This window comes from Eupeodes corollae, chromosome 1 (assembly GCF_945859685.1).
Source record: "Eupeodes corollae chromosome 1, idEupCoro1.1, whole genome shotgun sequence".
Taxonomy (NCBI): Eukaryota; Metazoa; Arthropoda; class Insecta; order Diptera; family Syrphidae; genus Eupeodes; species Eupeodes corollae.
In genome coordinates this window covers 35,696,417-35,712,941 of record NC_079147.1, presented here as the reverse complement: position 1 = coordinate 35,712,941, position 16,525 = coordinate 35,696,417, and the positions used below count along the sequence as shown (strand labels likewise).

The 16,525-nt window shown below is 34.7% G+C and overlaps 1 protein-coding gene across 1 annotated transcript in view; it reads left to right on the top strand.

Annotated features, from left to right (window-relative positions):
* Nucleotides 1-1,723: 1,723 nt before the first annotated feature.
* The window catches only part of LOC129939360 (high-affinity choline transporter 1), a 33,583-nt gene continuing 18,781 nt past the window's right edge, over nucleotides 1,724-16,525 (top strand). The window contains exon 1 of the mRNA XM_056047345.1: nucleotides 1,724-2,931. The gene's annotated coding sequence lies outside the window, so the exon portion shown is untranslated. The remainder of the gene's footprint in view (nucleotides 2,932-16,525) is intronic.

The following is a 16,525-nucleotide window of genomic DNA, read 5'->3' as shown; positions in this document are numbered from 1 at the left end:
AATCGAATAGCATAGGTTGGAGTCGAATTAGGTAACCGAAATAATCTTTTAAAAAAGGGGTGTAGTATCAACTCAAATTCTTCAAAAACTTGAACACCGTAGGACAAGCAAGTGGTAATGGTTGCTTGGAAAACTCGGTAGTTAGATCCTTAGTCTATGTTTTTGTTTAAGAAGAAAGTTGTCCACATTATATTGAGAGCTGCTTAAGCTTCTTTACTCTTACGCTGAACATGTTTATTGAAGCTGCCGTTAGCAGTCATCAACACTCCTAGATATTTGTATTCCTGTACTATTTAAATAGGTTGGTTGTTGAGGAACCACCTTTCTTCTCTCAACCTTCTACAGCTCCGTTCCTCATTATCTTTGGTTTCTCTGAGTTTATTTTAAGGTCCCAGATATTGCAGTACGTTTGTACCCTATTGATTTGAATTTGGAAATTTTCTAGACATACCAAGTGAGGCCATTTTGTAAATGAGAGCTTGTCGATCGACGGTATCAAAAGCAGCTTTTAAGTCGATAAAGCAAGCATACACCTCCTTTTTCTTCTGGAAAAATTTGTGAACAATACTCGATAAAGCAAAAATATGGGCAACCTTTGAAAAGCCCTCACGAAAACCAGCTTGAAGCATACTTAAGCGATTGTTTGATTCTACCCAATTGATAAGTCTTTTGTATAGAATTTTAGCAATAACTTTTCTAAAGGAATTGAATATTGAAATACCTCTGTAATTCTCAGGTAAGCCAGCGTCACCATTATTAAATATTGAAAATATAACGTCTTTACTTTATGTTTTTTTTTTTAAATAATTAATAAGGTATCAAGAGGTTATGCAAAATCTTAACATGTTTAAAATGTAAAGCCAGCTTCAGTAAAATAGGGAATAGGGATTTAACAGGAGATACCGGTGGACTTTGGTCTTAAGGTTTTGAACAGACTTGGATAAAGCATTCCACAATCTCGGTGTGCGGTTGTGACTTAATGGTGGATGAGTTCTCTGTCAAAGTTAGTCTCTTTTCAACTTATTCCTGTATAAGCATACAAAATGTTTAAAAGCTGCAAGTTCTTCCTTGTTGCTTAATAAAATAGTATTGTTTGAAAGAATTATAGAACATTTAAAGAATCTTTATTAAAACCGAAATAACTTGAGATTTTGTTCCAATGTTTCTAAAGGTCTAACAACATTAAAAAGTAAAATACAAATTTTATTTATTTTGCCTACTGGTAACACTATTGCAAATGTGAACGCACTTAAATGTTGCCGGTTCTAAATCCGTCAAATTTGTCTCATTTTATAAAGGCCATCCACCTATGACCGCCGGAAGTTATAATTCTCCTCTCCCTCAAGAGTTCGCAATTAAAGAAACTTTAAGTTATTTCACACTATCCCTGCCAGCTCCAGGTATACACAACACAAAATGCCTACAATTTGTATTTCTCCGTCAAAAAGGTAAACTTCCCCTAGGGCCATCTTAAAAAAAAAAACTAAAGAAAACAACCCCCAAAATCAGGTGAATTCAACAGCTTTTCTTCATGCGAAATGCCTTTTTACTCACCCTCTGGCATTTTCCAAAATGAAAGCTTTCTCTTTTCGAAATTGATTTGAAAAATGAGTACATGCCCAATTCATCACCCTTGAGACTGGCACAGGATATAGCGATTTTCATTTCGAAGACCTAGCACAATTATTTGAAATTTCGAAAATCGTTGGCATTTCGTCAGTTACAAGTTTACCACTGAGCCTGTTAGATCGGTGTGAAAAAAGCTCGCTGCGTGTACAAAAATACTCCGCCGCGGCCGCCGCTATCACCAAAACACCAACATTAACACCTCTCAAACTGACTTCCACCTGTCTCGTGCGCGTTAAGTTTCTCTTGCTCTCGCATATTAAAAACAACCCTCCTCTTAATAAGCCACCTACGAAAAAAGTGGGACTCACAACTGAAAAAGTCCCAGTCCTTGTTTTCTTCTACTGTCTGTAATTTTGGGAGTCGTTGGTATATATTTTCATTCGAAATGGAAAAGAGGACCCAATCAATATTAGCATAGCAATATTTCTTGTCCATCCATCGAGTTGGATTGTTTTTGAAACTAAACGAGAATTATTTCAAACCTTTGAAACGTCCTTGTCAATTATTGTTATTTTAAAAGAAGAGAAAACAAAAAATATAATTCGAAAACACACGCAATAATTTTAACTGTAACCATTACATAACCCTTAGAAACATTTTTACTATTCCGTCGCGTCGTTCGTCGCTCGGTAACACCTGAAACCTATGAACTTATTTAGGGTTTCAAACATTTTAAATTGATTTCTTAATGCCTTCAACGAGAATATTGAATATTCGAAATTTCAAAATTTCAAATGGAATAAATATAAATTTAATTGTTTTGCGAGCACATGTGCGGGCTACGTTTTAAAACCCGAAATAGCCCGTCTCAGAAGACGTCCTTGCGTTGGGGCGATAGCTGTTGGTGCGTTGTGTTTTAATTTCAAAAAAAGGTGCTAAAGTGTGGATTTTATTTTTCATTAAAACTCGTATACTCGTATATATATTGAAGTCTAAACTACGAGCAAAAGCTATAAAGCAATTCCTTTTACGCAAATTAACAATTTCCTAAAAAATCACGACTGTATTTTTAAAACATACAGAAATATTTTATTTATAAAAATTTAATAAAATAAGTGAAGAAAAGTCTTAACTTTAAGTTTAAAAAATAATTCATAAAGTATTTTGCTACATATGTATTTTAATGAAAATATTATCTAAAAAAATAGTTTGTGAAAATGTCTGTGATTTGTTTAATTAAAATAAAATGATAACAAATTTAAAAAAATATTATAGAAATTTGTTATAAGATTGTTACGAATTTGTGGAAAACGAGCAGAAATCAGAAAGAAGAAATTAAACCGAAAAGCTTTTCCTAAAAAGGTAAGTCAGTTCTCCAGTCTACTTATGTACAACTTATACCCAATTCTCATACTTCGAATTCTCAAACTACCTTTACTCAACTTCCCCCTTTCACCCCCTCCCCAAAATCATTTATTATTATTTTATAAAACCCTCAACTTTACAATTACGAATGATGGGGAAGTCAGGTGGGTGTCTAATGGGTATTTGACTTCCCCATTCGTACATCGTAATGTACGAACAAAAAACTGGAGAAACCGGAGAGTTTTTGAATGAAAGCCTTTTTCAATCAAGAGAATTGAACATTTTCTGAATAACAAAATAAGCCGAGAGCTTTAAGAATAAGTTCAACACTTCTTTTAGACTGTTTTTTGAAATGGATGAATTAAATAAAGCACACTTTTGTTCGGTTGGTATAACTAAAGAGAATCAAATATTTGGATCACATGGTTTTAAAGTGCGCGTGGTCCTGTTTTTGTAGGGACTGTAGGTTAATAAAAAGGCTCCCCCAAAAAATAACTGGAATGAGATTATAATATCAGGAATGAAAAGTAAAACGAAATGGAGATGATGTGCGCAGTAATACACTCAACTTATACAAAATGGGAACTTTCTGATAAAAAATCGAATCGAAATGAAAAAAAAAAAAACAAAATGGTGTCAGGTTCTTATTCTTTTATAAGTTGGAATAAGAAAGGAAAAATGTTAATATTAGATATGGAGTTTTGAAGAAAGTTATGTAAAAGTATGAATATTATATTTACATTTCAGGTTTCAAGTCGTCAACAGAAATTAAAATGTCAGAATGTCATTTTAAATTCATTCTATACCTTTTTGAATTTACTAAATTAGATCAATGATGGAAGGAATAATTTGGATTTTCCAATAAGGGATTTCATTTTGATAGTAAAAACGCTAGTACTTTTAAAGAGGAATCATTATTTCATTGTAAAGACGGAGATTTTCAAACTCATCAGCCAAATGGTCGCCACGGGTATACGGTTGCAGAAACATTTTCTTTTTATGAAATTTTTCATGACCAATTTCCATTTTGCTTATCTATGTCCACGATAACTTTAGGAATTCCATCTTTAAGGTCTTAAATCGTTTGTGGAGCGAAATCAATAATCTTGCATTATAAGTTGTTCAAAGGACATTACCTAGACGTGTTTAAGTTCTGTTTCAAGCATAAAACAGCATTGTTGTTTCATTTATTGTACAAGAACGGGACCAAATGGACGCTTACAGAAACGCGACTATTGACGCATTGCGTAGGCACAAGAGTGGCTTACTGACAAGACTCAAAAACTTGTACGGACGACTTACAGGACCACATGACTTGGAGGTTAGGAGACTGAAGTCGTCAATAAAAAATGTCAATCTGTCTGACTAAGAAGAACTACAGGTTATCAATTAACAATTACTGGGACCGCAGAACTGAAGAGAATAGGGCCGTACTCAGGACAGCGCAAATAGAACCATAAGAAGCCAGCTTTGACGATAACTTTTCTATAATTGAAGATCCGAAGGAAAAAGGGGAGGCGGTGGGAGCTGCTTTCCAGCAAGTGTAAAAGGTTAATGTTAGCATTCGCCCCAACCACGACCTAGAAAACATAGCCCTACTTAATCACTTTTACCTTCGAAATGATATGAAACAATGGCGATCTAAGAACCGCTGTTTCATGCGGTTCGATGACGATTCCTTGGCAAATGCCATAATCGCCGAGCAAACGGGAGCGCATCCCTTGTTAGTGACGAATGTTGAGCTTCAGCTCATCTTCAATTCAATAAAAAATAAAAAGTCAGCAGGTGTCGATGGTATATCCAACGTTGTACTAAGACATTTACCGATGGAGGCAATCGACATTTACACCACGCTCTTCAATAATGCACTGAATAATGCATATTATCCAGTACATTGGAAGACCGCTGTGGTTAATCCTCTCCCGAAAAAGGGAAAGGACAACTCCAACCCGTCAAATCTTCGGTCGATAAGTCTTCTTCGGAGCATCAGCAAAGTTTTCGAAAAGACCATCAATAGGGCTCTGACTAAGTGGTCTGCGGACAACAAAATAATTCCGGATATACAGTTCCGGTTCAAGGCGGGTCATGGCACAATTCATGCAGTGGAATAAATTAAAACAACAATGCACAGGTATTGTTGTGGTTGATTTGGAAAAGGCTTTTGACACCTTATGGTTAGAGGGTCTTTACCTACGACTGTTAACGGTAGAAAGTTTGTTGTTAAAAATGGCAATGTAACTTCCACCACAACATTCTTAATTAAATATGGTCTTCAAAAGGGAACGGCGAATTCGCCGATTCTCTTCAGCATTTATACCAGCGATCCTACCTATCAGATCGCTTACAAAGGCAATTGCGTACGCCGACGATCTAAGTGAGTACAGAACTACCCTTTGGGTTGAGTTTATTAGAAGTCTCTTGCAACGTGACTTCGACAAGATTCAGCGACATTGCGACGACTGAAAACTGAAAATAAATGTCCAGAAGTCGGAATCCGTTGGCTGGGGCCACGAGGTACACGTGCAAGAATTGGTGCAAGATGGTCATCGTTGATATTCACGGGCAGCGATTAGAGAAAAGTATAGTGAAGTACCTCGGTATCTGGTTAGATCAGTATTTATATTTCGACAGTTGTCCTGTGCGGTTCAACGTTGCCCCTTCGAAGAAGGAGAAGTTTCGGTTATTCGAGCGGTAGTGTTTACGACGCTGTACCGGTTTATATCGAACAGCCAAATCTTCTTTCGTGCTTTTCTATACCAACGAGGTCCTTTACAATGGGGCTCGAATCAACAGAATTATTAATTTCCAACCAACAATTTAATTTTCGGGGCGTTCTTTCCAAACGACGAGTATTTTGAGAGTGCACGCTTGAGCGGCTTCATTCCAACAGAGGCATTCCTCTTTTTAGACAGATGCGGTATGATACAGGATAGATGAGCAGTTCCGCTGATCTACCACGTCAGACGATGAGCTGTGGATAGGCGACTCCTGTATAATCGGGACGTCATGGACAAGGCGGAGCAGAGCTCCTTTGGTTCAGTTGGGCTGTGTCCGAACTGGACCGAACTGATAGGGTGAAGCAGGAGAACCAGTTTTGGTGGCTTCAATCGACATTTGATAGTGAGATGGGGTTCTAAGCCTAGGCCGGCTTGCATACTTGTTTTATATTTTTAGGGTTTAGTTTTAAAAGAATAGGCATGGCGGCACAAACAAAAAACAAAATTTATGTACTTTCATGCGAGGGGTCTTGGGTTAGATCCCTGCCTGTGCCACCTAAAGTTTTTTCAGGGTACTGCCTATTGCGACGAATTAACAAATTTTCCAAGAGTAATTCTTGTCATGAGAAAGTGCTGTTCGGATTCGGCACACAAACTGTAATCCTGTATCCCTGCAATTACTCGCACATAGGAAACTCATACAAGATCAAGCTGCCTTAAGAATTGAAGTCGATGGACCACTTAAAGTGCTGTAAGTTCTCCGATTGAGCTCTGGAGGCGAACCAAGATGATGATTTTCATCGCAAAATCATCTTCAGTGACGAAGCTTACGATTTTCTAAATACCATTACCGATACATTTTGGCCCGAATTAACATATATGGACTTAGACAACATGTGGTTTTAACAGTTTAAGAGGTCCAGTCATCGAAAACTGGAACCAACGAAAACGTACCTGGGCTGGAAATATACATACATAATTTTAGTGTTTTAAAAAAAAAGTATTAGGAGTAAATGTAAAAGCGAAAGCGGTATTATTTACACAAAATTAGTTTAAACCTTTACCTTTTTACAAAATTTAGCTTATTATGACGAAACTTGAAGGAGTAAGTGGAAATGTTTGTAATAGTTTTTAGGGTTAATAATTTTGATTTTTCACAAAGAAAAAAAATAGAAAGTGTAAAGAAGCAAATTTTAATGGATAACAAACAAATTATTATTGACTTGGGAAACGAAGGAAAGACTTTGGACGAAATTTCAAAAAACTGTAAAAAGGCATCGGTTATTTATTCAGTATAAGAGAAGATTGATCGTATTGAGAATCGATTGGTAATGAGTATCGCAGAAGATCCTTATCTAAGTGCTCCTGTTACTGTCGGTAAATTGAAATCAATAGATGAAATTCATGTTTGTCCACAGACAACAAGACATTTGTTGATTATAAATGGATTCTAGAATCGTGTAATCTGGAAAAAGCCGAAATAAGACAGCTAGAATGGACAACGAAATGAAACACGTAGGAAAGCAGAATTCGTTTTGGGATAGTGTTCCATTTACGAACGAAAGTTAATTTAACATATTTGGTTCAGGTGGTCGTCGAATGGTTTGGTGAAAACCGAATACTGCCCTAAATACGAAAAATTTGAAACCTACTGTAAAGCATGTTATGGCGCAGGGAAGTATGCCCTATTCCGGTGTTGGAACTTAGTTTACATTGAGAGTGCGATAGATAAATATGGGTACTTGAATGTACACAATCAGAATATTCTGTCAAGTGCTCAAAAACTGGGTCTTACGAATAATTTTATATTCCAACAAGATAATGACCCAAAACACACATCCCTCTTAGTTAAAGATGTTGCTATACAATGTCAAAAAAATATTATCTAGATGTTGATCAAATGTTTTCTTTAAGCCCTTATTAGTTTTTGAACCATTTGTTTAGAATTGTACTGATTAGTCTTACAGGAATGCCCTATCCTGGCAGAAAGATCCACAAGGTGTGGAATTCTGAGAGGTTCTTTCGATCTATAGTCGGGGGAAGGTGTAGTCTGTGTACTTTGGAATTCATTCTAGTCTACTGTGATAAAGCTCTGAGGCGAATAGGCGAGCTTGCAGCTATTGTTAACTGAGTGCCAGGGAAGCAAGGTGTCCTATGCCGTCGATGGGTTCGTACGAAGTAATCCAATTATACAAAGGCAAAGCTGAAAGTTAGACTTTGCTTAGTTTTGTCGCGGTTTACACCTTTGTCAAATTCAGCCAACCATACTGCCACACAATACAGTAAAACCCGATCTAATTGCCGATGTGTTTTACCAATGCGTGATTCAGAGTTGTAAATCATATTTATTACCAATGGATTTTTAACAGGAAAAGAGAGCTTCAGGAGATTTCTTGACACTTTCTTGTTTTCTACGTTTCTAATTTCGTTTGTGATTGTTAGACCCAGATATTTAGCTTCATCTAAAAACTTAATTATATAGCTTTCATAAAAGGAGGGTTAATATTGGGCATTTTATATCTAATAAACCTAAATCGGTTTTTTGAGGGTTCTCAACTAATCGACACAGATTAGCCAGTGAAGTATATATCAGTTTATAGGCTTCTTTAGAGCAAGAGTTCTTTTAGACTATTAAGGCCCGTTTGCTGATACGACTCATAATTACTATTTAAGTTCCACATAAGTTACTTAGTTCTGCCTAATGGTTTGCACATAACTAAAAGTTTGACATACATAAATGAACCTAAGTAAAACTTATTTTGTGGGGAAGAAATAGTACGGCAAAACACCTTAAGTTTCACTAGAGATTTGGTTGTGTGATGACATTTCAGTAAATTATTGTGCCAAAAAAACTATGTAGTTCTTTGTTCAAACTAAAATAAAATAATAAAAATGAATGTTGAATTGGCCGATTTGCTGGAAGATGGTCAGGTTTACGATAGAAATGATTACTTTTTTAGTTTGGATGAATTGGCCTTCTACAAAAGATTTCGTTTGACGGCTTCATAACAGGTTTGATACTTTACTTTTATAACAAAACTTGGAACAAAACTTTCTAGAAATAATTCAATTGCACCCAAAAACCAGCTATTGGTAGCTCTACGATTCTTTGCTATATTTTGGAGGGATGCATTTTTAAACTGTTTCAAGAGTTGCCATACGAATTGCAAAGCTGTATTTTAAATATATTAAAATTCCATCTACATATGTACATAGCTATATCATCATCTGCCAACTTCATAATTTCTTTCTTATATCCTTGGTAACATTTTTTGAGTGCTTCAACGGTCTTGTAGCGTGCTGAATCCGAATGGGATGTTATTTTCTCCCAAGCTGTTTCTTTTTCCTTCCACGTATGTAACTCCATCTGTTTTTTTTTTATTTTCAATTATTGTTTATTCTTGAAAAGCACATTCTAGAAGTGTTCGCTTTTCTATTAGAGAAAAATTGGGATTTCTTAACATTTCCTTGTCAGCCATTATCAATTTATTTTGAAGAAACGCAACGTTTCACAATCTTCTCATTAAATCACCCATATTTTTACACAATTAGATTTTTTTAGACATTTTACATATAAACGAAGATAGCTACGTTTCATTTTATGTGTAACTTAGTAAAGTGAAACACAAAATTTTCTGACAACCAAAAATAAATTATAATATACTTAGAATTTAAGATGTACTTAGTTATGGCACAGATTTAAGAAAGAGTATCAGCAAATGGGCCTAAGATGCTTTCCTGAACATCCAGAAAAATGTATTTTAGAAAGTGCTGTCAAACTTAGTCATTTTTAAATCTTCTTGTGCAGTGGAAACACCAAAAAGATTTATTTAAAATATAAAATAAAATAAAAACACATGATTCCAAATGCACAACTTATCAACGAACACAGCCATCGAGATACAAATGCAACATCAATCGTACCAACATTTGAGAACGAAATCACATAAGATCCATTTGATACTAGTATAAATGTCAAAAACCCATCTGTAGTAAGATTCTACTTGAACTTTTATTGGTAGTATTCATACTGCGGATATTGGTTTTGTTATTCGTGTAAAATCCTACTATGGTATATGTAATCTTATGATTCACAAATGAATTAATAAAAAGATAAAGAATTGTCTTTTGTGTATTAAAAATGAACTTTATTCTATCAGATACTAATTGGGAATGAATGCAGACATAGTTTTGGGAATGTAAGAATGAAGGAATAGATTTCTTAACCTTTTCATGTCAGCTATTATTAATTAATTTTGAACAAACGCAAAACGTTTCACAATCTTCTCATTAAATCACCCATATTTTTACACAATTAGATTTTTTTAGACATTTTACATATAAACAAAGATAGCTACGTTTCATTTTATGTGTAACTTAGTAAAGTGAAACACAAAATTTTCTGACAACCAAAAATAAATTATAATATCCTTAGAATTTAAGATGTACTTAGTTATGGCACAGATTTAAGAAAGAGTATCAGCAAATGGGCCTAAGATGCTTTCCTAAAATTTTTAGAAAGTGCTGTCAAACTTAGTCATTTTTAAATCTTCTTGTGCAGTGGAAACACCAAAAAGATTTATTTGATCTAAACTGAGATACTCGTAAACCTCTTTTTCCCCAAGGAAAACATATGATTTCAAATGCACAACATATCAACGAACACAGCCATCGAGATACAAATGCAACATCAATCGTACCAACATTTGAGAACGAAATCACATAAGATTCATTTGATACTAGTACAAATGTCAAAAACTCATCTGTAGAAAGATTCTACTTGAACTTTTATCGGTAGTATTCATACTGCGGATATTGGTTTTGTTATTCGTGTAAAATCCTACTATGGTATATGTAATCTTATGATTCACAAATGAATTAATAAAAAGGTAAAGAATTGTCTTTTGTGTATTAAAAATGAACTTTATTCTATCAGATACTAATTGGGAATGAATGCAGACATAGTTTTGGGAATGTAAGAATGAAGGAATAGATGTAAACGAGGAAGATAGTTTAAAAGGAATGAGATCTATGTTTGACTTAGGGTGCAATCACGATGTATCTGTTAGATGTCGTCTCACAGTATAAACAGATTGTACAACAAAACACGGGTAATGTCAAAGAAGGCAACCATGTAAAAGACCCAGATCCATATTATTTAATAAAATTTTTGGTTTACATGATTATTACATTTCGATCAATTCTCGTAAATCTACCAATTGGGGTACAAATTTGAAGAATGAATGAATCGAGAGGTTATTAAGATACTGATGCACTGTAACCTAGAGATATACCTACCTATCTTGCCTCCTTACGAACTGCGTGAGAACGCTTATTCTACAGTATGCCCTCCAAATAAGGTGCTTATCTTCTAAGAGATCTGTCAGTGTCTCAGGTGAATGATGGCACTTCAGTTGACTTATACACAAACAGAAGCTCCAGAAAGCAATGCTCTTCAAACAAACCTAGAAAGCTTTCTATCAACTTGCAGTAACCAGTGAGGGGACTTGTAATTTATCTAAGATTATGTTTACTTGCAGCAATACGAGGTATCTAAAAATGTAATAATGTCTTAGTCTGGTAAGTTCATTTTATTCTTCTGGTATTCTTCCTCTGTGTTGATCTAGTTTTTTATCACACTATTTCCTACACCCACCAAAATAGGATTCTGATTTCAAAAATCAAAATAACATCTGAAATTTAAAATTGTTAATATGTATATGTATGTATCATATCCGCATTCCACCTACGCCTCCGCTAATTGAAATTAAATCTACTTTGATATAAAATAAAAATAAACTGGGATATATTATACTTAAAAGGTCTTCCTTTATTATTAAAATCATCTCTGATGGCATATGCCAAAGGTCAAATACGTATCTCCATGAATGCAATTAAAATTAAATTACCAGAAGGGTCCAGAATGTTTGAAGGTCATCCTCTTTGAATCGCTATTTAACAAGATTCCTATGAATTTCGTTCTGTTCTGATATCAGATATGAACTCGTGTTTCTACGTAATTCTAATTTAGTTTTTTTTTGTTTTGTATTCCTGTGAAAATCATGAAAACCTCCACCCTATGTAACCACGCTTGAGGAAAACTCATTCAATTGAAGGTTTGAATTTTAATTAGCTTCCCGTACTCAAAGTTCATAGTTTATTTCAAAAGGATTCTTTGTTTTTGATTTGTAGTTTGATGATACGAAGGTACATATTTAGAAAACATGTGTTTTTATAGAGAATTCATTCAGTTTATGGTTAAGTTATCACTCGCATGTTGTTTTCATATTTAATATTTCACTTATTTAGTAATAGTTGTCTATTATTTAAAATCAAATGATTTGATTTTGGATTTGATGAATATTTAAGTCTTTAAAGTTTGAAATCTAATACTCTTGTTTTTCGTAATAATATATTTCTGAAAATTAAAATTTGCAAACACATAATGCTGGCCGAAGTTAAACCACAGATGCATTTTGTTAGATCGAATACTAAGAAACAAAATATTGGGGAAAATTCGATTCATCACATATTATTACAAATTTACGGTCTTAAAGCTTTGTCAGACTTTTTAAGTGATAACTTAATAATGATTTATGGTACAAACATTCCTTTCAATAATCGAATTCAACTCTAATCAAATTTAATTTTAATCAAATTCAAAATTCTTCTCAAAAAATACATCTCAAGCTAAAACTTCGATTTTAAAACAAAAGCTAGGGTTTGGAAGAATAATATCTTCTTTTAAAAGGTTTTCCAAAACACCGAGAGCTAGTTTCATCTATACCTTACAACTTTTTTTCCCGGAACATACTATAATTTACTTTAACCAAAAATAGCCTTAGCTGCAATATTTTCATGCTTTAAAAATATAAACATTTGTTCACCACTGAATAAAATACATGGAGACAGCATTCTTGGCTCATCGAAATAACTGTGCCAAAATATGAATACACTGAATTTCTTGTAATTTAATTGAACAGCAGTAAAATACAAAACAAAACTTACTTATTTCTTTCTTACTGGACTAATTAAAGTGTATTTATCCAAAATATGAATATATTGACGAAATCTTAAAATATAAACCGTTAGCTAGAATTTTACGTTAAAACCTTTTTGATAGCCATTTATTATATATAGCTGAATCTTGTCGAAATTACGCTGCAAAAGAATTACATATAATAACCTCAACCTTTGTTGTAAGACTACCTATCAGATCGCTGGTATAAATGATGAAGAGAATCGTCGAATTCACCGATCCTTTTTGAAGACCATTGTTAATTTGGAATGTTGTGGTGGAAGTTACGTTGCTACTTTTGACAAAAAACCGTAAAGCATATCATAAAAAATATACAACAATGATTTGCTTATGCCAAGCCTGCTCAGTTTTAGGTAAAGGCCCTTTAACCATACGGTGTCAAAGGCCTTTTCCAAATCAACCAGAACAGCACCTGTGCATTGTTGCTTTGATTTATTCCATTGGATATCAGAAACTAGTTTAGACGCAGCATTAATTGTGTCATGAACCCCCTTGAACCCAAACTGGAAGAAGACTTATCGATCGAAGATTTGACGGGTTGGAGTTTACATTTCCCTTTTAAGGGAGCTGAAGTTCAACCTTCTTCACTGACAAGGGACAATACAACGCACTAACCATCATGCCACGGGTACTACAAGGTGTCAATCGCACTTGGTCATTCATTTTTTTGGATAGTTTTCGAAAACTATACGACTCGCTTACCAATCGAATCTTTGAGGTCATACTCAACAAGATCTGGGGTGGAATCGGCTAAGGATTTAATAGACACTAAATTGAATCGTCAACTACAATACATTCTTTTTTCGCATTCCTTATGTCGCTAGTTCTTGCTAGAATACGATCAAATAATGGTATCGCATTGGCTGTTGCATCTTCTCGCATTACGGCAACTTTATTGGATTGAGGCAGAACAGCTCATCCATGGCCACAGTGCTGAAACAGTGTAAACTATCATCCGGGATTTACGCACTATGGCACACAAACGCTTAAGGCGTTCAACAGGACATTGAAAAATTTACAAAAGAAATGTCAGACTATTTGGCGACACTCCATTACTCCTTACAGGTGATTTCAGACAAACAGCGTTCAACGTACGCTGATTAGATCAATAAGTGCTTAAATTAACCACAAGTGTGGCGTGATGTTGAAAAAGTACAACTGAAAGTAAATATGCGTTTTCAAATGCTTCTAATTTCATCCCCTGAAACATTCTCAAAACAACTGTTAGATACAGACGACGGAAAAGTTACTACAGAAGAAACTGGATGCATAAAATTACCGGTCGATTTCTGCACGATTATTGATTCATAAGATGATCAACTGGGACGGTCTCAATGAATTCTTCAGGAACTTTAACTGGTCACTATGCTTCCTCGATACTGAGGTGGATTCCAGCGCAGAAATGGTAACAAATTTAATTCTTATTGGAATGAGAAATTTTATCCCAAATAGGGTGAAATCTATCAAACCCAAAGAGAACTCATGGTTTGATTCGAGCTGTTAAGAGGTTATTAGGTTCAGAGATGTAAGTTTCCGTTGTTATAAAGCCAACCCGACTGAGGAAAACCGGAATAAGTGTAAACAAGCTAGAAAGACCTGTAATGGTCATATTCGACGAAACAAATTTTTGTATGATCAGAAATTAAGGCAAAATATACTACAATGTCCCAAAGGTAGTAAAAATTTCTGGTCATTTGTAAATAACGTACGAAACACCACGTTATCCTCGGTTCCAACGCTCGTCCACAATGACACTCCCTATGTAAGCTCGATTGATAAAGCCAATTTGCATGCAGCACATTTTGCTGTTAATTCGACGCTACCGGATAGTGTCATGAGTCCTCCTGTTCTTGAGAGCGTAAATAGTTCTATTGGACGAATCTTCTTTCGAACTCGTACCGTCGAAAGAGACCTTGACATACACAAATCCGCTGGCCCGGATAATATTCCCCCTATTGTTCTGAAGAGGTGTTCTTCAACGCTGGCGAAACCACTGCGTAAGCTTTTCCATCTGTCCTATTCTACAGGTCTCTTCCCAAGTGGATGGAAAACTGCATTTGTCCAGCCTGTCCCTAAAAAAGGCTAAACCTCCTCTCCCTCAAACTATCGTCCAATTGCACTTACGTCCCTTCTTTCTAAGGTCAGTATGGCTTTCGTAGCAATAGGTCCACTGGTGATCTCATGGTTCATCTCACCGAATAGTGGAACAAATCTTTACATCGTTTTGGAGAAAGTAAGATTATTGCACTTGATATTTCAAAAGCATTTGATAGAGTTTGGCACCAAGCTCTCTTATCGAGAATGCGTGCTTTTGGTATTGATGAATCTCTTCTTCGTTGGATTAGAAATTGACTTTCTAACCGTGAAATACAAGTTGTATTAGATGGTTTCAAGTCTGAAATTCATAAAATAAATGCTGTTGTGACCCAGGGCTCCGTTTTGTCTCCGACTCTCTTCCTTATATTCATAAATGATCTTATGTTTGCCACTTCTTGTTCTTATCCATTAAACTGTTTCGCCGACCATATTACCCTCAGCTTCTCATACTCGTTTCTAGATTCACGTCCTTATCCTTCGCGTATGATAATCTCATTAAATTCTGATCTTGACAGCATTGTCCAATTGGGAGTCAGAAACTGTGTAGAATTTAATGCTTCGAAAACTTAATGCTGTTTTCTGTCGTTAAAGCGTAACACACGCTTTCGTTGTTTTATCGATATTTTTACAAACAATTTTTTGTCGAATTAGCCAGTTAAATTCCACCGTAATACTCGCTCTTCCAGGAATGCTCATCAGTTTACCCTTGATCTCAACTTCTGGCACACACTCAATAGAGATTCTTTCTTAAATCGCACATCGAGAAATGGAATGATTTAGTTCTGTTTTTCTCTACCATTTTGATGTTCAGAACTTTAAGAACAATGTGCACCGGTATCTCCTCTTAAACCCTTCCATATTTTCCTAACGCTCGCACTGTGTTTACATAAAAACATATAAAGGGTACTAATAACCCCTTGAGTGTCAGTAAATTTTTAAAAAAAGAATGTACTGCATTTATGTAAACTTAAAATACCAAGAAGAGTTGCAAATGATATCAATTGTTTTTTAATTTGTAATTTTTCGAAATTTTGGACGTGTGTTGGGCTTTCACGTTCAAAACTAACTTATCCGGTCATCATACCAAATAAGCCAATGGCCATCACAAAAGTTTTACAAAAAGTTCAAGGTTAATACAAATACATAAATAAATAAGTAAGCAATCAAACAACTGACAAGAAAAACCATCAATTTCTCTCACTATTTCTCGAACTATTTGTTTAGCTTGCTGCGATATTTACAATATTTCATTATTTCTATTATTTTTATGTGAAAGCAATTTTCCAATAGAATTAGTTTGCTGTTCTGCCAATTAACAATAAATAAATGACAAAATTTGTTACTTTTGAAAGGCTTTATTATAAGGCACGTGTTTTCAATTTTATTATTCTAAGTTAATTCTAGAAAACCAATAATTTGGGCTTCGTATTTACGTATTGCTCATTAATATTCGACTCAATATTTGTTTTGCTTTAAAAAAATGGTAATTTAGCTGGATTACTTTTATAATGTATAATGTACATGTACCTGTACCCTTGTTACAAAAGTCCTTAAAGAAAAGTCTTAAAGATTGTAGGTTTTTTTCCATCACGTTTTTCTCGTTTACTCCCTCAAAAGAAAATTAAAAGAGGTCTTGCTTTTTTTTCGAAGTGCAAACACAGATTGAAAGGAACAAAAATGGTTGCCATTTGAATCCCTTTTTTCGACCTATTTTTAAGTTTTTTTTTTATTAATTTTA